This window comes from Oxyura jamaicensis, chromosome 1 (assembly GCF_011077185.1).
Source record: "Oxyura jamaicensis isolate SHBP4307 breed ruddy duck chromosome 1, BPBGC_Ojam_1.0, whole genome shotgun sequence".
NCBI classification, from domain to species: domain Eukaryota; kingdom Metazoa; phylum Chordata; class Aves; order Anseriformes; family Anatidae; genus Oxyura; species Oxyura jamaicensis.
The window spans coordinates 184511008-184534918 of record NC_048893.1 but is presented as its reverse complement, the minus strand read 5'-3'; the positions used below and the strand labels follow the sequence as shown (position 1 = coordinate 184534918).

The 23911-nt window shown below is 43.5% G+C and overlaps 1 long non-coding RNA gene across 2 annotated transcripts; it reads right to left on the bottom strand.

Annotated features, from left to right (window-relative positions):
• Positions 1-6771: 6771 nt before the first annotated feature.
• Positions 6772-18088, bottom strand: LOC118166971. Of its 2 annotated transcripts, none has more exons than XR_004750845.1 (3): positions 17834-18088; positions 12646-14616; positions 6772-7795 (listed from the first exon to the last, which is right to left on the bottom strand). It is a non-coding gene; the product is annotated as an uncharacterized LOC118166971 (long non-coding RNA). The 2 variants fall into 2 exon arrangements; XR_004750844.1 differs by lacking the exon at positions 6772-7795 and having other exon boundaries at positions 12510-12904; positions 14029-14616.
• Between the last annotated feature and the right edge of the window lie 5823 nt (positions 18089-23911).

Below are 23911 nucleotides of genomic sequence, written 5' to 3'. Positions count from 1 at the left end.
AGTGAGTTACATCGTACAGTGTGCACTACATACACCTGCCCAGCACCCACAAGCCACGGAGACAGGAGGTCACTTTGCACCGCCATCGCTCACGAGTTCCCCCATTACGTGGTAATATTTCTGCTCTCCAGTCAGATGGATGAAACTTGATAAAACAGAGAAAACACCAAATGTTCCTATGCAAATGCAAATACGTCCTTTGAAAATTTGAAAGAACAAAACCTGGTCACATAGCTTGTGAAAAAGTAAACAGAACAGCTAATAAATAAGAGTCAGACAGATGGCTGAATTTACCAATTTTTTGCACTTTTCATACTGGTGTTTTGCTACATTTCACCAATTCTTTACATTGAGCCAATTCTTCTTGCAAACATTGAGCCCAAAGTAGTGGGATACAGAAATATAAAAGGATGAGGACAGATGACTTAATGCTTCACAGCTGTATGGAACAGACAAGTTATTGTGCCCTCTCCTTTTTTGTGTGATTATCTGCAGCCATGAAAGAAAGGGTAGACTTTCAGCTTGTTTTTCAGTCGACTTAAAATCCAAGCGTTAATGGAGGAAAGTGACTTGAGGTCAGCCTGAAATTACCTCTTGAAAAATGTTCTGACAAATTGAATCTTTTCTGCACATTTGTTCTCAATCTTTTTACACTTTTAAAAATATGATTTAAATAACCTTGTATACCTCTGGAAATGGATACTCATTCTACAACGAAAAATCAAAGCACTGAATTTTGAAAGGGACAAATGAAACTTTCCCATTCTTCTTTTTTTTTAATTAACTTTTTTTTTTTTTCTTTTAATGGCAAAACATCTGTGAGTTCAACATGAACTCATGTCATGCTTTGGTCAACTTGCCCTTGCAGGGCTATACAGGGAAAGCTTTCAGCAAAGCATTCACCAACTTCTAATTGAAGACAAGTAATGCTGAGAGGGGTTAATATTCAAGATAAATCACTCTTACTGTTAGTGATGTTTAAACACTAGAGAGCTGTGAGATCAAGGGGGTTGGGAGAAACCGTTCTCTGACACATTTGTTGTGCCCCTGTCCTCGTGTATAATGGGAATTTCACAGAGTTCAGTGATGTTCCCTTGCCCTTTTTGTTCCCTCTGCTTTTGTCAAGGAAGTCCCCTGAAAGCAATTTGTGTCATGTCATTTTTGCAGAACTGTAAAGGGATATAGGATCAGCACAGCTCCAAGGTGAGACAGGTTGGTTTCTGGAACAGGACAGTGAGAAGCTGAATGAAAGGGAGCCAGAGACATTTTCATCCTTTTGGCCTTTTGTATTCTGTCTGGTTCCAGGAAGCTTGCACAAAGCCTATGTGAGCAATATCTATTTCTTACTGTTTCTCCCTAAGGTTTAAAACTTACTCCTCTAAATTATCATGAGGAGTCATTTCTTTATGGCTCCCCTTCCTCTCTGTAAATCTGAAAAGGAAGTTTGCATCCTACAGTGGAAATTGTCATAACTATCTTTCTTGCAAGGCACAGGAAAGGCTGACAGACACTTTTTAAAGTGAAAATAAAATTAAGATCTCTAATTTAAAAGTGCAGAAAGACTCCACAATCAGCTGGGATCTTCAGAAGACCAGCAGACAAGTGACAGCCAAGTGGTGGTAGAACTGTTTCCACCACATCCTCCAGACTCATCTCACCTCAAGGGACATCTAGCATGGTGGCAGAGATCCCACTCACCACAGCCACACCAGCAGATTTATTCCAGCTGGAGAGGATACTGGAAAAAGCCTGTGGAGGAAATGTTTCTGAAGGAGGTGGGTTTTTTGATCCTTAAAATGAATATACCAGACATGCAACACTGTGTAAGCCATCCTGCCCCTCATTTTGACAGAAGCCCCCTATTTTTGTGGTGTTTCAAGGCTGTCTCATGTACTGAATAGGACAAAAGAAAGAAATTTGACAGGACAGAGGTGTCTGTAGATCTATGCAGGTGCAGGAATTTTTCACTTCAGGCTTAATTTCTAAGAAGCTTCAGAGACTCCAGAGAGTCAGGAGCAGTCCTTTCAACATATTACCCAGGATATGCTCTGTTTTATGCCAGAATTTACCCATTTTCTGCTGAAGTTTTTTGTTTGTTTGTTTGTTTGTTTGTTTGTTTGTTTTTCCCCTTTGGTTAGCATTCTCTAGAGCTGTACTTCTACCCTCATATGCCCTACACTGTATATATAATTCATGGGTTCTAAAGAAGATACATCAATTTAAAACTGCTAGGTCTTCCTGATGATGAGCAGGGAATCTAAATTGCAGAAAGTGAATGGCAAGGCTTCAGCCAGCACAGTGCCTGCATCCAGACCCAGGCTGGTAATGGAGTGAAAGTCAGTAGGCTTTTAAAAAGCTGCAGACAATTATCATGCCAGGCTCAAGAATTTAAGTCTGAGTACAGGGAGGCCCAGAGCAATCACGGGTCCACAGGGAAAACAGGTCCACTGCTTCAGAAGTTATTTCAAATGCTGCCATTTCTTCTTACATGGACAGGTGTGCTACAGCACTGAAAGACACCACAATGCATTACAGTATCAGGAAATGGAAGAGATACCGTTTGCTGGATTACAAAATCAATGGGCTCATTAAAGAACATGTAAGTAATGTCAGATCTCTGCTGATACCTTAAGATCTGCTTATCAAACCACTGGGACTGGATTAAAAAAAATAAAAATTAAAAAATAAAAAGACATCTATCACCACTAACACCAGCATTTTATTTTATTTTTTAATTTAGAAAGAGAAATGGGGATAAAAAAATCCTTCCATATGCGGCTTCTTTCTATAATACATACCGGTGTACATATAAATACAGGGGAAGGGTGCCTGGATTTCTAATGTTTGCCACTTGTTTGCACTTACATCCCCACAGATCCATGTCCTCTGATAGTGTGTACTTCCACCTTCAGTCTGTGTAGCAGCAGCTAGAACCTCCATAAGGACATCTGGTTTCATCCTCCACCCTCTGCTTTCCCAGGTCAGATGTTCTTTTCTGCAAACCAAACTCTCACAAGCTGCAGAGGCACAAAGAGCAAAAATGTGCAGCATGCCCAGAGTCTGGCTGTCCCTCACTCACAGACAGCTCAAACTTGGGGATATCTCAGGGAAACTGCTCTTAAATGAATCTAAAAAACACAACATAGGGAAGGAAAAATGAGTTTCTTACACTCCATCAGGCTTCATGCTCACTACCACCAGAAAATGCCTAATACCAGCCTGCCTGCCTGCTTAGCACATGAAAAACTGTGAGTGGGAAAATCTGGTACCAGAGCATGTGTGGCAAAAATTGCCACACATGCAAACACAAATGTCCCCATAAAGTATGGCTCCAGTCTCCTGGGAGATAATGAACTCTTATGACTTTGGTTTTTTGTACCAAATGGCTGTGGTACTGGGAAGAGTATCCAGAGCGGAATAGACCTGTTTCTCAAAATAGAGAGACCTGGACTCAATTTTCAGAGAATTATGTCTGAATCACACAAACGTATTGAATTTTGAATTTCCTGCTGCAGAACTGTGCAATTTAAGTGAGCAAAATATCTTCTAAATCTCCAAGAAATTACACCAAAAGAGAGCAGAGGTACAGGTTCTTCAACAGGTAAGTGACTGTGTGCTTCTGCAACACAAATGTGGAGGAAATTAAAAACAGCCACCAAAGTTTGACATGCTTACACACTGGTCAGGTCCAGCCAAAATGGGAAATCCCATTTTGTGAGCCTGGAAGGCCATGTATTAGACCAAAGAATGCTGGTGAGGTCTTCACTAGGAGGAATGCTTCTTGTTCTCCCCAGTAATAGTGTTGTGACTAAGGCCAACAACACCTCCACATGTGAAAGGAATTTTGCAGCCACAGTGAAGTTTTCTTTTGTCACGGTCACTCAGCCCTAGCATCCCTTATGGGTGCAATTTTACAGGAAAAAGAAATAATAATAATCAACAGGAAATGGATTAAACAAACCAGTAATGAGTTTTCTGAGATCAGCTAAACAATCTGAGATGAGAAAGAATGAAATTACTGTATTTTGTTCACTTTTTTTCCCTTTAAATCAAAAAAACTTTCCTGTGTAAATTGCTTTTGATATGCTGTTTTAAAGACAAAAATGGGAAGACAACAATACCCCTCACAAAATGAAACAAAACATGAATTTGACCCAAAAGAAAATTGTTCAGTGTTTTCCAGCTCAGCCAAGAGGCTGAAAAAAAAAATGTTTGTAGGCACACAATCCCTGTGTTATCCAACTGTTCTTCCCAATGCAAAATAAAAGGATTACACAGGAATAAGGAAGCAACTTTAAAAACGGAGAGGGGAAAAATATGCTTCATTTGTCGTAAAGATAAATACAAATTAAAAATGCAGGCAGTGCATGTAGTCTCCCCAAGGGACAGATTTGCTTCTAATTAATGATATGTTAGTGCCCTGGCCCACTACATAAAAAAAAACAAACAAACAAACAAACAAAAAAACTCTAGATTAATCCTGCTGTAACATTGTAGCTAGAACCTCTAAGAATTAACCCAGACCAATCCCAGATTTACTTGCACTGTGATTATTGGAAATGTGAAGAGTTTGTTTTCTTTAACCTACTGGATTGAAAAGAGAAATGTTTTTAAAAATCCCATAAATACGCTTTTTTTTTACATGGATATGCTTGTCACTTTCTTCTTTGGTGTTAACAATATCTCAGATATGTTAGTAATTTTTTTCCATTTCTAATTGTGCTACTTAAGCCTTTCTATTTCAAAAATTAATGAAAATAAAATCCCGTCTGTGCAATCCCAGCAGACCTGACAGACAATAGTACCACAGGAGGCAAGGGTCTTGCTCACTACCATTAATTAAAAGCCCAAAGCAAAAGTGTAAGCAGATTAGGGGAAGGGGGTGGGGGGTGTGCAGGGCCAGAATGTATTTTTCTGACCAGATGAGAATGACTCCGAGAGGAGGGGAAGACATTTTTACTGAGAGGTAAGCATTCAAAAACTGATGGGGTGTGCCTAGGTTTGGTCTGCACCCCTGTACTGTTTCAAGCCCTTCAACTGGCTTCAAGCAGTACAAGTGGATGTAAAAGTCAGAATTGGCCCCTTAATTAAATATTCAGCCTCTCTGAATAGGATACCTAAATAGATGTGATCATATTTCTTGTGCTTTTTTTTTAGAATAAGAAATCCTTCTCAAATTCCCCATTAACACTATTGCTTGATTCTGCAGTGGCTCCTTATATTTCATTATAATTACTAATAGATACCTTATTAGATTGATTTCAGGGATGCTTTGCTTCATTTTCATTCTTTTTTTCCCCCACATCACTGTGCATAAAATAAACAGCCCCCGGGCAGAACATCAGTGGGATCTGCCACTGTGGCAGCACATGGAAGTTTTTGAGCTCAGGTGGGAAGACACAAGGGTCAAATGTGAAAGGGGGAAAAGAAACCTGAGTACATGGGAAACAAGGAAATTACTAAAAAGCTTTGGAAGCAAATCTGTGCCTGGGACCATAGTGGGAGAGGAAAGAAATAGTTGTGCTTATTATCATGACAAGTTTCCAAACCTAATGGCGGAATTCGCTGTCTGGATTTCTTTCAGGACCCCCAAAACTGCAATTACCCCTATCTGAGCCACACTGAATCAGATAAACCCTACATATTTTGAATTTGTAATAGCATACATCTCAGTAGCCTCCCAAAGAGCTAACTGTAAGATGCTACAATAAATAAATAAATAAATAAATAAATAAATAAATAAATAAATAAATAAATTGGCTATGCCTTTGAAACCTGTAGGAATCACCGGTTTCAATCTGTTTCAAACCAAAGGCTGGATTTCATTTCCCCATACTTTAACCAGCCACAGAGTAAACAGCTGCATTGCTGCTAGTTAGCCTAAATCCCCTTTCCCGAATGTGGCAGAAGATAGGTATTCTTAGGGTGCAATTTATTTGACCTATTTTATATGTCAGCTTAAGGCTGGGTGAGATAAATCTTATCCTAAAAGCCCTGTCTCTTCTGATTGCAAAGGGAGCCCAAGTTAAACATTCAGAGTAAAGTGCCTGTGTTTGCTCACATCTGCCTCTCACCAAATGTTTCAGCATCCATGGACTTCAGGTTGTTTCCTCCCTTTCCCAAAAATATCAGCCAACATTTTTCAGCCTCATTTTTTTTTCCCTTTGAAGAAAACACTGTTACACAGAAATAAAACCTTTTCCACTGTCTCTAATGCAAACAAGTGCCTTGTTCCACGTATGTGCACTTGATAATCCCCATTTCTTGCACCAGTGGAGCTACTACTGTGGCTGGGAGTTGGCTGGGGTTGTGGTCAAAGCTGCTCTGTTGGGAAGGCTTGGTGCAGCCTGGATTTTGGTTTTATCAGCTCCTCGGAGCTGTGAGGGATTTTAAAGAAATCTGACACTGCTTGCTCCTTCTAAAACTGATGCCTTGATACACATCAGTGCACTCATCAGTTTGAGACAGTCACAGGGATGCTGGTAGCTTATAAAGGCACATGATTCATTTCCCACACAGCACTTTCAGTGATCTCCTTTTAATACTGGTCGCTGACGCCCTGCTCTCAGTACAGAGCATCGTGTGGCACATGCTGTACAAATAATACCAGAGGTTTTTTTTTTTCAAAGGGCTATTTTTGTCAAGAGCTGTTGCTCTGACAGCAGATCACTCGATCAATTCAAAATGAATGTCAGTTAGAGGGTGACTTTTTGTTTTTTCATTTCCCCCCCTTTTTGGTGTGTGTGTCACTAAGAAAAATGAAGCAGTGGGTGTTGATTCATGACAGTTTTACTAAAATATCAAAAGAGTACAGTTCAGTTTAAGAATAGATTAGCACCAAGAGGGATGATCACTGGGGCTTCCACTCCTGCTTTTCTTTTTGCTTGGATGAAGTGGGTTCCTGGAGAAGCACCATTTGCACAAGGAACATGTAGGACCCTTAGGATCGGACCCTAGGATTTGAATGGTAGGGTACCCAGGATGCAGAACAAGCATCCCCCAGCCCTTTGGGAGCTGGAGAGCTCTCCTCAGTGGTGTTTCCTCATGCGATAGCTGGATTCAGCATCTACCAAGGTCATCTGCAAAATTCCCACCTAACTCCACAGTGCTGGATTTGGGCCAGGGGCAAACAACCTGGAAACCAGCAGCATAGGTTTGGCTGGTTGGGGAAAGCCCATCTCTCTCGACTCCTGGCCAAGGTACACCATCCCCTGCCTCCAGCAAAACCGAATGCGAAACCCATGCATCAAAGCGAAAGATATCCTGTGTATCCAATAGGGCAGTCAAGATCATCTAGTCCTTTTCAAGGAGTGTTTCTATGGCACTTTACAAAAATAGGTTGACAGGTGGTCGCGGAGCTTTGCCATGTTCTCATGGATTACAAGAACAGAAGGAAGCACTCTGTGACTGTTGGATCTGCAGTCTTGAAAGACAAATCCTGGAGAAAATGACCTGATTTTTCTGGAAAACATGTGCCCGTGACCTGTCTCTCTTTCTAATTGCTCACTTCATGACACTCATGAACGCAAGTGCACATGTACATAAACACACAGGAGTCCCAAAGCAATTTTTTTTTCTTTCAGAGATTCTTCTCCTTTTCACATTCTGGTCTTATTAAAGCATGCTTTAGAGTGGAGGCATTTTTTCTCCCTGAAAATAATTGTCTGTTTTGCTCTAGGTTATCCTGCTTGGGGAGAGGTCGTGGTGGCGGTTGGACTAGATGATTTCCAGAGGTCCTTTCCAGCCTCAACCATTCTGTGATTCTGTGATTTTGTTTTCTGAAGTGCAACTGTATCTGTGAAACAGTAAAGGGGATAAACAGACACCAAACTGCACCCAGCATTAACAGTTACCTCAAATCAATTGATAACCCCTTGTCAAGCTGATTGCTGTGAAAAACACGACAAGCAAAGGCATTCTTCATTCCCACCATTGCAGCTGTTGTCTTTTTTTGTTAGCCCAATTAAGCAAAGAGAAAAGGAGAAGCACCATATCAGAGCCAGTTTGCCTTGGGATATAAATTGTCCTCTTGCGTTTGTCTATAACCAACACTGCAAGAATAACAAAGCAATGCCATAAACCCGGACACTGTGCAGAAAACACAAAGGAACTATTTTTCCCCTCCAAGCCAGCATGGCATCCAGCCACGGTGCCCCCAGGCAGGCGCCAGCCCTCCCTCTCCGGGCTCTGGCTCATTGCAGGGCTGCACACAGCCATCCTGCATGGCCTGTGCATAGCCCAGATCCCCTGGGGACAGGGGAAAGCTCACCACTACCAGGCTCCTTCCCCTTGCCACCCTGGAGGATGAGGGTTTACTCTGGGTGCCCTCATGAGAGCCGATTTCCCTCCTCCACCTCTCTGCACTTGGCGGGAGAGAGCCCTCTGCCTTTTGGCTTGGAAAACAAGAGAAAATCAGTAATTTTCTCTGTCGCCGCTAGCCAAAGCCCCCCTGGAAGTGAGCTGATGCTATTATTGCAGAAGTGCGTCTGACTTCTGGCAGTAAATGCCAAAGAAGTGCATCGCCCTTGTGGCTTGTTGTCTACATGACAGGACACCCCGTTGTGTGCTGGATTGTCACATGTAATCTATGCAAATGCAGTCATTAGCTTCAGCAGCTGTTTTTTTATTGTGCTGCTTCAAAAACGAAAAGGCATCAGCAGGGATTTTAGTTTTCATACCTAGATTTTGAGGAACAGAATAAATTGCAACAAGCTCTCGTTCCTGTGAACACACCATTCCTGGTTCGGGAGGCTAGGCACCTACTTCCACTCAGCACAAGAACATCATATTCCCTGTTTTTCAAACACTCTAAATGGTAACAAAAATCCTCCTAACGGCCTTAGGAAAGCAGATTTGAATTTACTGGCTTCCTATGAAACACACAGACACCTTATTGAGGCATCAAAGAGGAGAGTCAATGTTTGGAGGAGGTTTAAATTCTTCATTCCTGGCCTTTGCTACTAGCCAGTGCCTCCTGTTACAAAATGCCCTTTGGCTCCCCTTGGGCTACTTTAATGAGGAGGCCATGGTAGACATCAGAAAAGCAGGCAAGGTAGTTTATATGCAGCCCCTTGGGTTTGGAGGGCAAGAGATTTTAATAGTACCAGTGCAGGCCAGTTTCACAAAATCTCGGCTTGGGTTGGAAGGGGCATTAAAGCCTACCCAGTCCCAACCCCCTGCCATGGGCAGGGACACCTCCTACCAGACCAGGTTGCTCAAATCCCCATCCAGCCTGGCATAAACACTTCGTTTATGCCTCTTGCCTCACCACCAGGCAGGACCTTGACCAGACACAAACCCAAAGTCCTGTCCCTGAGCTGGGGTCAGACCATGAGTGTGTAGGGCACATCCACCTCCAGGCTGTGAGAGCCTTGGGGCTTGCGGTGGGAACTGAGACCAGAGCAGGAACCCAGCCAGGCAAGTCCGGCATCAAAGAGGCAAGAAAGAGGGTAAAAAGCTGAACTAAGAGGATTTGCTGGAGGCTGTGCCAGGAAGCCCCTGGAGTAGCCATATGGCTGCAGCCGCTGCTGGGCACCACCAGGCCCCGTGAGCCTGGAGGCAGCTTCTCAGCAGCATGGCACCACCAGCAGTGACCCTGCGGGGGTGGCACCACCGCTCAGCAGCTGCTAGCCTCACAAGGTGCAGTAAGCATGCAGGACGGCTGTGGAGCAGGGACAAGGGGATTAGGGATCCCCGCAAAGCTGTGCACCCCCTGGCCCACCCCGTCAGCCCCCAAGCACAAGCCCACCACCCGTGGGCATGGAAGAGGGCATGGGGCTGCACTACAGTAATTAAGTGTGGATCATGCATCTGCCTCCCGGACGTTTAAATCTGAATGAGTTTAATTGAGTTTTAATTAAAGCTGATGTGAATCAGCTTAAATCTTTGCTCCTTCAATTCTCTGGGGAGATTTTAAGTGCAGAGGTGGGAGGCTATCTTATGGAGGCAGGGTCTGAGATGGTTAACAGTTAGGTGCATGTGAAAACAGAATTATGCTGACCCAGATTCAGCTCAGAAACAGCTCGGTGCAGTGTCCTTGGAAATCAGAGAGGCCATTTCTGATGGCACAGAGGCACCTCTGCCACGTGCCAGCATGGTGTGGGAGGAACCTCGTGGGCATCAGGCACTGCTGCGACAAGGTGGCAAGGTGTTAGTGGAAGTGACAAGTCAAGGTCATGGTGTTAGGCCCTGTGTCCAGATACGGCTCCAGGGATGAGAAACTTGTCTCTGGGAGACCAGGTCTTCTGACTCACATGCAGGAGCGGGAGACAACACACTGGGGCCATCCTGAGCTCCAGGGATGGGTTCCCACAGGGGCTGGAGATGTTCAGCATCACAGCTCTCTGCCCTGAGCACAAGGTGAATGTTTTCTCCCTGGTTTCTCCAAAGTAAATAAACAGCTCTGTGTATCCTAAAGAAAACCAACCCTAACAAAATACTTCATTGCACAAGTAAAAGGGGAATGGTAAGAAAAAAAAAAATCACATCAATTATCTCCCTTAATGAATAATTGGGAAGCACTTAGATATCACTTAAGCAATGATAAGAGTGCATGTAAATTAAGGTAGAGCAGAACACAGTATCACACACTAATGTAAATTTGGTGTGACTCCAGTACCTGACTCTTGCTTTTGGACTGCAAGTATGGTAAAGCATTTTAAGGGAATGATGCTTTTCTATTAATCATTTATAGTATTGATAGGGTATTTCCTGGAAGAGTCTCTTATTTATTTTTTTTTTACACTGAACGTTATGGATATTCAATTATAATAAAACATTACAAAGTATTTGCTTCTAGATAGGGAGATTAAAAAAATCAGAAAAGTTTCTCTTAACATCAGAAGTGAAAAGTCATTTACCCTAAGGAAATATATGAACCTGTTACCAGTTAAAAGCATGCAATATGCGTGAAAGGTTTCTGAGCATTTTAATAAAGGGTTTGTACATAGTTTGTCATGTCTGTCTTAATAAGAATTAATAAGAATTACACTTAATAAGAATTAATGAGAACAAGAATAACACAAAATACTCTCAAAATGACAGGAAAAAAATAATGAAGCACCTTCATCCTCCTGCATTTCAAATGGGTAACACGTTTTTCACTGTACATGTCTGGAAGAGAGAAAGCCCTGGAGAATGCTACTTTGAATCCCTGTTGAGTGGGTTTCCCACTATCTGAGGGTTTCCTACCATAAGCCATAGCTGGTCCATCATGCTACTGGGCTAAATTACAAAGGCATGGGTGTAGTTATTTTTATACCACATCTGTAACACCCTGGGGATCTGATTATGTAAGATAGTACCAGAGATGCAGAAGGCTGCCCTTTCCAGAAATTTACATCTACAGATTTTCCAAGTGAAAAGTACAGATCTGGGCAACGTATAAACCATAACATGAGTGCCCACATTTGCATTTAAGCATCCTAATGAACAGCCAAATGAAAACACCAAAATCAGAGTCATAATACAAAATGACAGATGACATAACTCAGGCAGGCCCTTGACCAAGGACGGAGCCCAGCAGAGAGCTGCCCATTTAGGTGTGGGCATACTGGAGGGGGCAGCTGGATGCACCCTGGCCAGCCCTGGATCAACTCAGGCAATGATTCCCCCAAATCCTGGTTTCCTGCCTCTCCCATTCCCTGTGGGCAGAGGCCCCTGAGGAGTACCAAGGAGATTCCTCAGTCAGGAAATGTGGGGCTGCAGGCACTGCATGGAGCCAGGAGAGGATTTCCCTCTCCTCGAGGTCTCATGAGGACTGTAGGAGAGGTGGACACCTCTAACCCCAGACTTCAGCCCTCTCCAAGGGGAATCGAGCACTTCCAGAGGACATAGCATTTCCAAAGGGAAAAGGAAAGCTGTGGCTGGCATAGAGGGAGACGCAAAATGCATCTTTCCTGGCAAGGCCCATGTTATGCACAATGTCTCCATGAACCTTACAGCCATGTCTGACACACCTCAAACTCACAAGTTTTGGGTCTTTGCCCCAGGCTGATACATTATGTCAGGAATAAAGACGAAGAAGAGGTTTATCTTCTCATGTGGAAAAAAAAAAAAAAAAAGGATATTACTGAATTACAGAATGTACTTACCTCCTATGTATCACACTATTTTTTCCCGTAGTGTATTCTATGAGATCACTATTAGAAATATACAGGCTCCATGCAGTAATCTGGGATTTTTTAATAGGTATTTTCCTGTCTCTGTGGTCATTTGAACATTTTTCTGTATAAACTCAACTGAGAATTTCCGAAAGAGACTAGTACTAGCAGACTGGTTTAATCCCTACTTCCTTTATCTGCATTTCTAAGTCTCAACATGATTTAATTAGAGACCAGCCTTACAGCTTGTGTGGATTACTGTACTATTAAGACAACAAATTTTTAACAGGATTTTAAAACAACATTTGCAAAACTCATTAGCCCTGGCCCAGTCCCCAGCCATTCAAGTAGACAAGTGGAGCCTCTGATGTTAGTCATATTTCTGAGCACATTTCTTGAATTTTTGCACATCTTTCTGTTGCTCTTCTGGAACACATAGTGTATCATAAGCCACTGTTTCCAAAATAGGAATGGCTGGCATTGGCTTTGATAACAAATACATGAATAACTGCATTGGACCTCGGGACAGAAGCAGTCATCTCACCTGGCTTCTTGCAAAGCAGGAAGAGGTGGTGCATGCCGTGGGTGGTCCACGTGTCTGGATGCAGTCCCACACTCCTGCCAGCACTGCAGGAGCCACGTCTCCATCAACATTTCCATTTTTGCAAGCCTTAGCCACTAATTTTATTTGCAGCAAACAGTGCAGATTTAGTCAATTCTGCTTGAGGGAAAAACAGCTCTAGCAGACAGCTCTCATAGTTAGCATCACACCTTTTCACTTTTCTCCACATGCTCTTTGAATACTGAAGAAAGTCGTAGATTTTTAGCATGAAAGTTAACTGCAGTAGCCACTTTCCCCATTTCAAAAGCAGAGATATCACTAGTGACCTTGAATGGCTAAATGTAAATTCAGGGCATTGGTTTATACTAGTCTTACTAGCATCATCGTAAAGGAATGTTTGTGCTTGATTCACGAAACTTTGCTATTAAAAGAAAAATTGTATTAACTCTGCTTAATGTGGAATGTACCTGGTTATTGGAGGCGTGGGAAGTGGGACCAGAATGGTGTTTGCTTTGTTGTCTGCTAGAGATAAACTGCAAAAGAGGTGGGAGATGGGGAAGAAGGTTCTCAGGAGACAAAGCTCATCCCAAATCACTCAACAGACCTCCATGTGCTCCAGTGGTTCTGCGCCAAACTGCCCCTGTGTGAATCCGTGCAAGTGGAAGAAGAGCAGAGAAATGGTGGACAAAGAAATGAAGATTTAAACAAAAAGCAGCAAAGGGTGAGGACAGAAAAATGATAAGGCTATGGAAAGTATATGGACAGTACAATACAAAGAAGTGACACCTTGTCTTCTGTCTCTAACACAAAACAGACTTCAGTGCAGCTGGGAAATAGAAATACCCTGGGCTGCTGTAGCACAAGCTGATGCTGAGGTTACACATGCACAAACGATGACCCAGAAGGCCAGATCATAGCTGCCCAAGCCCCAGTGCCTGCATTTCTGTGATGGTGTCAGTGTGTAGGTTGCACTGAAAAAGCAATATACTGCAAAGCAAAGCTGGAAATATGGTTGGAGTGTGGGCAATGCAGACTGCAGAGCAGCCAGCAGCCCCAAACCATGTTTTGAAGACAAAAATGGCTGTGGGTATTGGAGTAGAAAGTCAGCCCCAGTCCTTGCTGCTCCAGAGGGGTTTCACCAGCACTACCACAGGCGGGACCAGGCTGAGATCCTGCTTCCACCCTTGTTTCCATGCATGGCTGAAATACAAGGAAATTCAATACTCCTGAACTTGCAGATGGCGTTGCATAAAGGTAAGACAAAGGTAAATGACTTTTCCTTTTGTCCTTTCTAGGCAAGGAGAAAACCAGTCTGGCCAGGATAGTTGTTTTCTAATTGAATTAATCTTAAAAAAAAATACCTACCTTCACACGACACAAGACTATTTGAACCCCAAAGGGCTCCTGAGCTTGCCTGCCACAAGCCAGTTTTCAGCAGCAGTCCTTATTTCCACATTCGATTGAAGAAGCACCATCTCCGGAGAGCTACTTCAGCTCACCCTTTACTGATCTCCAGGATCAGATCTTTATCTCACAGTTTCCTCTTGCTGTTAAAAGGCAACACAGTCAAGAGAGCAACCTGGTGGCATAGGAGGTGGCTGAGTTTCACAGAAAGTGCCTGGTGAAACCCCTTCATCTGCTTCAACTGTGCTGGGTTAATGGTTAGACTTGATGATCTTGGAGGTCTTTTCCAACCTAAGTGATTCCATGCTCGTATAATTTTTGTTCCTGGTCACTTCCTTACTTAAGGACATCTCTCTGCTTTGTCCTATAAAAATCCCTTGAGGGAAAAATAAACCAGGTAAAATTAGATTTATCCTTGATATTCTTCAAAGGTTGAACATAGGTGATCTGTTCACTTCTTTTCTTCCCACATGTGGATAAAAGGCATTATGTTCAGCATTGTTTTCAAACTTCATATTCTTACCTCAAAAATAGTGTGGGCCTTTCTTTCTTTGAATCAGTGAAGAAAAAACAGGAAAGCAGGAAAGGACAAGTTTTCGAGAACCAGCTCCAGGAGCAGAGGATAAAATGCATTGCTCTAGATGGACCAGTTATAAAAAAAAAAAAAAAAAAAAGAAAAAAGAGAAAGGAAAAAAAAAAAAAAAAAAAGAGCCAGAGTAACAGGTGAAAGGCGGGGGAGAACAAACCAGTGTGCAACAGCAGTCTGGCTAAAGGCTGAGCCTGAAGAAAGGTGCAGACGTTAAACTGGTGGGTAGGAAAGCCAAGGAAAAGGCCAAAATAGTGACGCTGCAGTGCTGCATCCCAAGAAAACCTCACCAGTGCCTTGGGCAGCCCAAAGGAGAGGAGCCGGGAGATCTGTAAGCAGCGTCAGCAGCGTCACCAGCATGCCTACACTGAAAAGGTGGTGGCACCACTTCTCTCTGGAGCTGCAAAGGGCAAAAGGGCATCAAAAACACTTTGAAACTAAATAGCTAACATGGAGCATACACACAGGCACATCTTTGTCCTTTGCTTGAGGCTACGGTTGATCACACGATCATGTGTGATTTGAGTAACAGCAGGATTCAGAGGGCCAAACAAACGTGTCTGTGAGACAATTTCATTAAAACATTTAAAACCACAAAACTGCCGGTTGTTCTAAGTGGCAGACACCTGGGGAGTCAACCAGGAATTCACAAGAGCTCAGTGGAAAGCAAAGCCTCAAACTCAAGTGCTGCCAGCTGACAAGAGCAGCCTGGAATTACTTGTCTCAATTAGTTAAATTTGTGAGTTCACATCCCCAAGAGTGGTGTTTTCTTGTTTGTTCTTTGGTGGTTTTTTGGGTGGGAGGAGGGTTGAATATTTAGACAGTAACTTCCATAAATCCTTACATCTTGACAGAACAACCGTCAATTTATATTTCTACTTTTGCACTGATTTTCCAGGAGAACATAGGAACACCACATCAGTACTCGGGTTTCTGTTTCTCTAGCTGTTCAGCAGATTAGTAATAAACTGAATTTGTGATCTTTATGGTAATTTAGTTTTCTTAAATTGACGATGCTGTGCAAGTGGAAAAATAATTAGTATGTGGACTCCTCGTGCCCACAAAACTCACTGCAATTGTGGTTATAGAAGGTCATCAGTTTTTATTTACCATGGATTTTATGGGTTAACCCAGTGAGAGCTCTTTTTCTTGCTGCTAATGGTTTATCCTACATGAGAGTTGTAAGAGACTGTAGCTGTTTCTTGTGTTCTAATTAGAGAAATAGTCTGTTCCAGCACAATAATTTTTATATTTCTGTTAGCTGGAGTAAGGCTGCGCCTATTTGCCCTTGATTACGTGTTTAATTAAGTCTACAATATTCCATAATTAGACTCTTAAACAAGATCTGAAATGGAGACTAGGTCTTGTTATGATTCTCAGCTTAGTCATCTCTTTTTACTACATGAAAAAGCCAATGCATTTCGCATCAGGCATCCTGTTAATTCTTCGTGCTGTTGCCATAGTCCCAGTGTTCCTTCCAACACTGACAATCAATATTCGCTAAAAAAAAAAAGTTTGGTAATCAGAAAACAAACAAACAAAGAAAAAAACAACACAGCTAACAGCATTCTGTGATGGGCTGGATTTTCTGCCTGGCCAAGCTCACACCTACAAAATTTCGCCCTTCTGCCAGCAGGTCTCCTGCATGCCCTTCACTCCCATTGAAGCAAAAGAAAAAACACGCTGCATGAGCGCTCTGCTGCAAATTTTCCCTCTTTCCACCCCAGCTCCCAGCCTGAATGTGCTTTGTCTAGGCTGCTGCTTTGATGTGGCATCAGGCAGTTTTGAAACAATCACTTGAAGACAGCATTAAAGGCAGCCAAGGGTAAAAACATCCAGCAGCCACTGTGCAACTGCACAGATATATGCCAGGGCTGCGCAGGGAAGGCAGAGATGCCCACATAAGCCCCTGAATTTGGGCTGCTTGGCTGCCTCACGGAAGGAGCTCTGCAAAATCTGGGCAGGAGCAAAGCTCTGCCCTCCCATTTCAAACCCTTTGTGAGAAAAATCTCAAATAATTTTATTCAGACAGGACCCTCTGTGAAGCTATTTTATTCGTGATTGCAGTGGTGGGCGTCCTGTCAATCAGGAGCACATTTTAGTAAACAAATCATAACCTTTTATTCCTTATTACCTGACGCCTGATCACCTCCCCTGTTTCCTCATTGGCTGAGTACTACAGGTTCACAAGCTACTCAACGCTCCTCCATAACATATACGTACAATTTCTCTTTTTTTCAACCCTTCAGTTTCTCCTTTCTTATATTTTGAGAACTTGTGATCTTTGTTTTACTGTTCCCACACTGCTCATCCTGTTTTTCTCAAGCTTCTACCTTGTTTTGGAACAGTGAGGCCTTCTACTGTCCACTTCTCTACTTAGCATTTCTCCTTCTTATGACTACACAGCTACCTTGGAATACAGAAAATTAGTTCTCTACTGCAAAAACACAACTTTGTTTCTCACACCTTCACGACTTTGAGCTCAAGCAGGACAGATGCAGCCCTGCCAGAGCTGTCATCGCGTGTTGGTTTTGAACAATAGTGGATTGAGAAGTGGGAGGGAAAAAAGTTGTTTGTGTGCATCTGTCAATAAGGGAGCTTAAGTTGGCAATGAGAGGCGAGTGCTGGAGAGGTACTCAGGGAGATTAAGTGCAGCAGATTTATAGGTGAAATCTGGTTAGTGTTGATGCAAAAGGTTGTGGGGGAGATTTTCAAAAGCATGTGTGGGAGGAGACTGCTTGCATACTATTGATTTTCTATTTTGGTGGCTAGCTCTCATCTGTGCATAACAGCCCTCTTGTGAAGCACTGGAGTTCCTGGAGATAGTGGAAGCTGCCCGTGAAGCAAGCAGGAGCTGAGCACTCAACACTGATACCACTATCCAATGCAGAAAGGGAGGGGGGGAGATGGGAAGCCATGGGAAAGGTGCCCCCATTTCCACCCCACAAAGTACCGCCATTCGCGTGCAAAGGGAACACAGTGCCATGGTCCCCAGTCTCTATGTATTTTCCAGATAACTGGCAGCTAAGGTGAAGGGCAAAGAGGAGCTGCACGATGTGCAGCACGTGTCGGAGAGCAGTGGCCTCTAGAGCTGCTGGCGGCCTTCCAGCTTTGCAAGCAGGAGTCATTGCTGCATCAGGGAGCACCAACACAGGGGGCTGGGCCCCAGAGTCCACTTACCCTTAATTAACTCATCCCCATCTGTGGGCAATCCCATCCCGTGGTGTTTCTCCTCTGTTTTGTCCACACCTGGGTAACAGCACACGGTGCAGTGGCTGCAAGGGGATGGGGCTGCAGCGAGTGCCCGCACACAGGGTGGGGAGAGGGGGATGTAAAAGCAGGAATGGCTTTAACAAAACCCTAACCAGGGGCATGCTGACTCTTTTCTTGCTGTCAGGAAACAGCAGCAGCTGCTGCTCCACCACGTGCACTTTGTTTTTCTTTCTGAAGGGAAAAAAATAAAGTAGGTCAGTACTTATTTGCCAGAAGCAGAGATTAAGGATAATAGGAAAGGGCAAAGAATAGTCTAAGCTTCTCAGGAAAGCATTGAGGATCCAACCTGCATGGGTTTGGTCATGACACGAATGAGAAATTTGGTTGTTTTCACAAAAAACAGACATCAAGTTTAGATACTACATGAACAAGAGATGTCAGGTGTGCTGATAGTAGATAGAAATATGAATTAATTACAGGATATTAAAGCAAAGAGTATGGTTTCTGGCTCTTGAAAACCAAGAGACAAAGTAGAAAAATATTAGCTGTCATAAAGTGAAGAGTGCTAATCAAATCCTACTTCACTTATGTGGTCTCAGCTTCTAGAGTACTGCACACATACAAAGCCTCTTCAAACTACCGTAGAATCATAGAACATCTTGGTTTGGAAGGGACCTTAAAGCCCACCCAGTTCCACCCCCCTGCCATGGGCAGGGACACCTCCCACCAGACCAGGTTGCCCAAAGCCCCATCCAGCCTGGCCTTGAGCACCTCCAGGGATGGGGCTTCCACAGCTTCTCTGGGCAGCCTCTTCCAGAACCTTACCATCTTCCAGGTGAAGAATTTGCTCCTAACATCTAAATCTTCCCTCTATTAGTTTAAAACCTTGTCTCCCTTGTTTTATCATTATCTGCCTAAGAAAAATGTCTTTCTCCATCTTTTTTTATAAGCTCCCTTTAAATACTGAAAAGCTGCAGTGAGGTCTCCTCAGAGCATCCTCTTCTCCAGGCTTAACATCTCCATGGCCCTTGGTGAAGCCATGCTGGCTGTCTCTGATCACCTCCTTGTCCTGCATGTGCCTTGGCATTGCTTTCAGGACAAGGATCTGTTCCATTATCTTGCCAGGCACAGAGGTGAGGCTCACCAGCTCCTCCTTTCTACACTTTTTTGAACTGGGAGTGCTGTTTCCCTTTTTCTAGTCACCAGGGACTTCACCTGACTGCCAGGGCTTTTCAAACATGATGGAGAGAGGTTTGGCAACTCCATCAGCCAGTTCCCTCAAGACCCTGGGATGCACGGCATCAGGTCCCATAGACTTGTACCTGTTCAGTTCCATCAGGTGGTCTCAAACCTGCTCTTTGCTTACAGCAGGAGGGACTTTGCTCCCCCAGCCCTCATCTACAGTTTCAGGGAAGTGGGAGGCGTGGGAAGCCTGACTGGCAGTGAAGACCAAGGCAAAGAACCTGCTGAGTACCTCAGCCTTCTCCACATCTGCCATGACCAGTTCTCCCTTCTGGTCTATCAGAGGGGGGGAGCTCTCCTTGGCCTTTCTTTTCCAGCCAGTGTACCCACAGAATCCCTTGATGGGATGGGAGCTGCGGGTAACCAGCATCATTTAAGGTGGCTAAACGAGTGCAGGAAGCAGCAGGATGTCATCTGTAGGCCTGCCACCATAAATCCATAGCCATTAGGCACAGCAAACGTTGTCACACACTAAGGACTCAGATATTTTCCTTCCAGTCTTCACACACTGATAAGATAATTGTTCATGCTCCCAGTTCAGGCACATCCCATCCAGCAATAAACAGGGAATATCACATTCAAAACCAGTCCAATTAACAATAATCTGCAAATTCTGGGAAAATGAGAGAACAGAAAAACCTCGCATGTTTTATTTTTTGATATGAATAGAGACATTCACTGAGGGGGTACGGAAGATAATATATACAAATTATACAAAGCAACAAGATGTTGTACACTGTTCCATTAAGTATGAATTAGACGTTTCAGTGAAAGCCTGTTACTGAATACTCTGAAGTCTTCTTTCACTTAAATTCCTCTTGTGACTATGTCCACCTGGGCTTTTCCTCACAGGCAAGGAGCCAGCAACACTTGCCAAAAGCTGCGAAGCTGCTCAGGAAATCACTCCACCAGAACATTGCTAGGGGGGGGCCTCTCCTGTGTCAAAGAGGAATCAAAGCTTTTTCAAGTGGTCAGGTCAGTAGGGTGCAAGACCACCAGGCTCATCTCCATTTGTGACTCTGAGGATTTTAAGATTAGAAATTTTTAAGATGTATAACACCTTGGAGACAGCCAACATCCTGAGGGAAACAAGGACTGATTCTGAACAGCTTCATGGAAAAATATATATATGTATTTTTCCTCATTAGCTACTGCTTAATTTTGTACTTTTCAGTTTTTCCCCAAGGTCCCTGGATGTAACAGTTATGACTCTTGTTTACAAAGGAAAGTTAATGTGTTAAAACTATGTATTGAACTTCCATTCACTTTGGGATTTTTATTTTATTTTTATTTTTCCACAAGAACTTCTTCTTCCCCATTTTTTCCTTACAAATTAATGGAAGAGAAATTACCAGTGTATGTCAGGATATTCAATATTTTATCTTTGACATTTTTTTCTCACCTGATAGTTCAGCTGAAACCTATGATGTACCTTCTACAGGACTTTCCTTTTTTCCTTTGCAAGCTTCTTAAGACTCGGTATAAAGACATCACAAACACCAGACATCTTAGAGTAAAAACAGCCCTTCAACATTAAAGACAAAAATGCAGACCGTGCTGATGCTGGAGACCTTCATCTCCCAACTGTATGTTGTTGTTCTAACCAGTAGACATAATGTTGTCATTCTGCAATTTGATTGAAGTTCCAGCAGTTTGGGAAGAAACATTATTCACGGTGACTTTAGTACCCCTTCATGGATTAATTGTAGATATTTTCCAAATAATACTATTAGAAAACAGAATTATCTATGGATCAAGCTTCAGGGCCCTCAGTGAAATTGGTCTGAGCGCCACATAAAATAAGAGGAATAGTCTTTGACCTGAATAGATTGCCACCTAAGCAAACCAAAGGGAGCACTGATGAAAAGAGATTATCATCTCAGTTTTCCACAGGCAAACTGGAGTAATGCAGAAATTAAATGACTTATCTGAGGTCAGAGAGAGCCTGCAGCACATCCAGTCATCAAAATCACATCTCCCAGAGTCCCAGATTTAACTGTGAAACCATCTTCCTACTCTCATACAACCATCAAGGATGATTAAAAGTAAAAAGATAGAGAATTAACCCTCAGCTTATTACAGTCTGGAAATTGTTACAATATCTCTAAGAGAAACCAAGTATCTCCCTCTCTATCATGCACCTGTTAGCAATTTAACAGTTCTTCCGGGGAGCTGGGGTACAGTAAAGTTTGTGGGTTTTTTGTTTGTTTGTTTGTTTTTTTTATTTTTTTTATTATTTTCTTGTGCTGCCTAGAGAATCTGGCATTCAGGAATATTTATGAACTACTTAAGATGCTTTGTTGAAAACAAGTCACATAATTCACATGATTAATTTTGTTAGAGTGGCCGCATCTTCTGCCACATTAAAAGGAGATATTGCTTTGTGTACTGACTGTTACATTGCTCCACACTTACCTTGATGCGACTTTCCTTCACAGAGGACAAAACTAATAGGAAACCAATTAATATCTTTGATGTGTAACAACTTCTGGCCATCACACAGATATCATTTATATCTGTCCATTTCAACCTCTGCATTTTCAGAGACACAGGAGAGCAGGAATTCCTGTGTGCCAAGGGAAATGGAAGTCTTACCTATATAGAGCACTTAGAGCTTTGTCTCCAGTGGGGGGCTGCAGAAACACCTCCATATATTCATTTGCCATGACATTGTATTTTCTTCCACTTCCCAGTTTCACGTATTCAACCACAGGCGTTGCTTCCTGACCTCAGACCTTGGTATATCTATGGTGGTACGACACATCTGGAACATCACCTGAAAATAATGAGGTAGCACTGAGCCCTTCGGGAAACAAGGGTGTATGAGGAGCAAAATCGCCTTGGGGACATCGCAGGTTAACCACATAAAGCTCATTTCTATGCACAAAACTGTGCACCAACCACACGCCCACCCCAAAATGCTCATCAGCACCATTTAGGATACTGTGGACAGTTTCCAGGACAGAGTTGTTAAGCGCAGTGAATTCAGAGCACACTATGAAGTATCAGCACAGGTCAGCATTATCCCAGTCCATCCTGTGCTTTGCTCTCTATATACATCTTCCATGTAGTAAAGAGTTTTAGCCTTTTAATACTGGACTCTTCATCCCACCAGTGTGTAGGTGTTGGGTATACTCCCTCTCAAATCCAAAGAGACTTCTTGCACTTCCAGCCACAGAGCTGAATCTGACTGATAACAGCCTTTCATCCACCACATTAGTCATCATGAATCATATTTAGGGACTGAGGAGGTTGGGTGCAGTCGTCTGCTCTTCATTTGCAGTTCTCTGCTGTAACCCATGTTTCCCTCTTGGTAATCACCCTTGAAAGCATCTCCAACTTGGCACTCCATGATTTTGTCATGTGCAGGACAGAATTTTGACCTGTAATTGCTCTCTGAAATGACATTCCACATCCCACCATGTGAACTGTAGTAAGTCCCATTAGTCACCTCGCCCTGCTCTATCACCTTACAAAGTATTGCTTGGACTTAGCCAACACACATTGGATACTCCTGCCTCTAGAGGTGCATGGCCCTGTGATCTGAACCCAAGGCAGTGGTCAGAACAGCAGTATTTTTTTTATTACTATTATTTTTTTGAGTGATAAAACCAGAAGTAGATAAGGTTTTACAAGAATGCTAGGAAGAATCCCAGTTTCATCTGCTTCTTTTGCCTTGTCCAACAATCCAGAACATGCCACAGAAGCACCAGGAAGCAGAGGCCAGGAGCCTGATGCCAGAGGACTCCATGGCAAGTTTTAGTCACCACAGAGAGTCCCAAGGAGAGGCTGAAGACGGGAGGGGGCAGCTTCTCAGGCTTTCTGCTCCACTATGGCCCTGCTCAGCCCAGCACACAGGTTAAGCCCCAGAGAGGTGACTGCCTGAACCCACCAAGGTCCGGGGAGCAAAAACTGGGACCTCGCATTCCACACCCAGCTCTTAAGCAGTAAGTTAATAGCTAAAAGGCAGCAAAGAGGCTGAACCTGGCACATTACCTCCTTGCAGCTTTCACAAAGTGCCAACGTATCTGTCAGTCTCTAACCAGCTCAGTATGCCAGTTTTCTGAATCCTGTTCTTCAGTTTCTCTTGCCTACCAAGCAAACCCATCTCTGGGCTGCATCCCAAACTCTGCTACCAGTAGCATAAAACATCAGGCTCTGCTGTCTACTAACAGGAGTCCTCCAACTCTCTGTGAACAGCAGAGGGTGGGCAGGTGGCTTGCAATGCGTGCCAGCGCTGCTCTGGAGGCTGCTGCCATGAAGTGCTCCATCAGAAAACCTCTGCAGCATTTAACTTCTGGGCACCCTGCTCCTTCACCAGCCCTTACTTTCCAGGGCATGTTTTAAAGCTGCTCCAAACTTCAGATCTCTGACCTGTAAAAGCTGTGGGAAGGCGATTCACGGCGCCTGACTTCACATGTGACTGAGCCAAGGTTCCTGCACAGTCAAGCGAGAAAAAGAGGCATTTTCACCATGTGCTTTGTACGACCCTGCTCAGATGTGCACCGAAGCCAGCTGTGCACCAGGAGCAGCTGTTCATCCACGCATGGAGCCAAGGGTGACCAGCTCAGAAGTGGGCACACAAAGCCGGGGAGATGAAACCCACCGGGTGGCACTGGGACCTGGCCACATACCAGCAACCTCTAGGTTTGCTGGAAGGAGCGTTCAAGGGTTTCAGTGATTTATTTGGATGCTGGCACAAGTGATCAGTTTCATCTATTTCTCCTTGTTTTTCCACGATTCATGGCTCCGACATGTACCTCTGTATTGTCTCTGTTGAGTTACTGCTAGGATCTCTTGGGG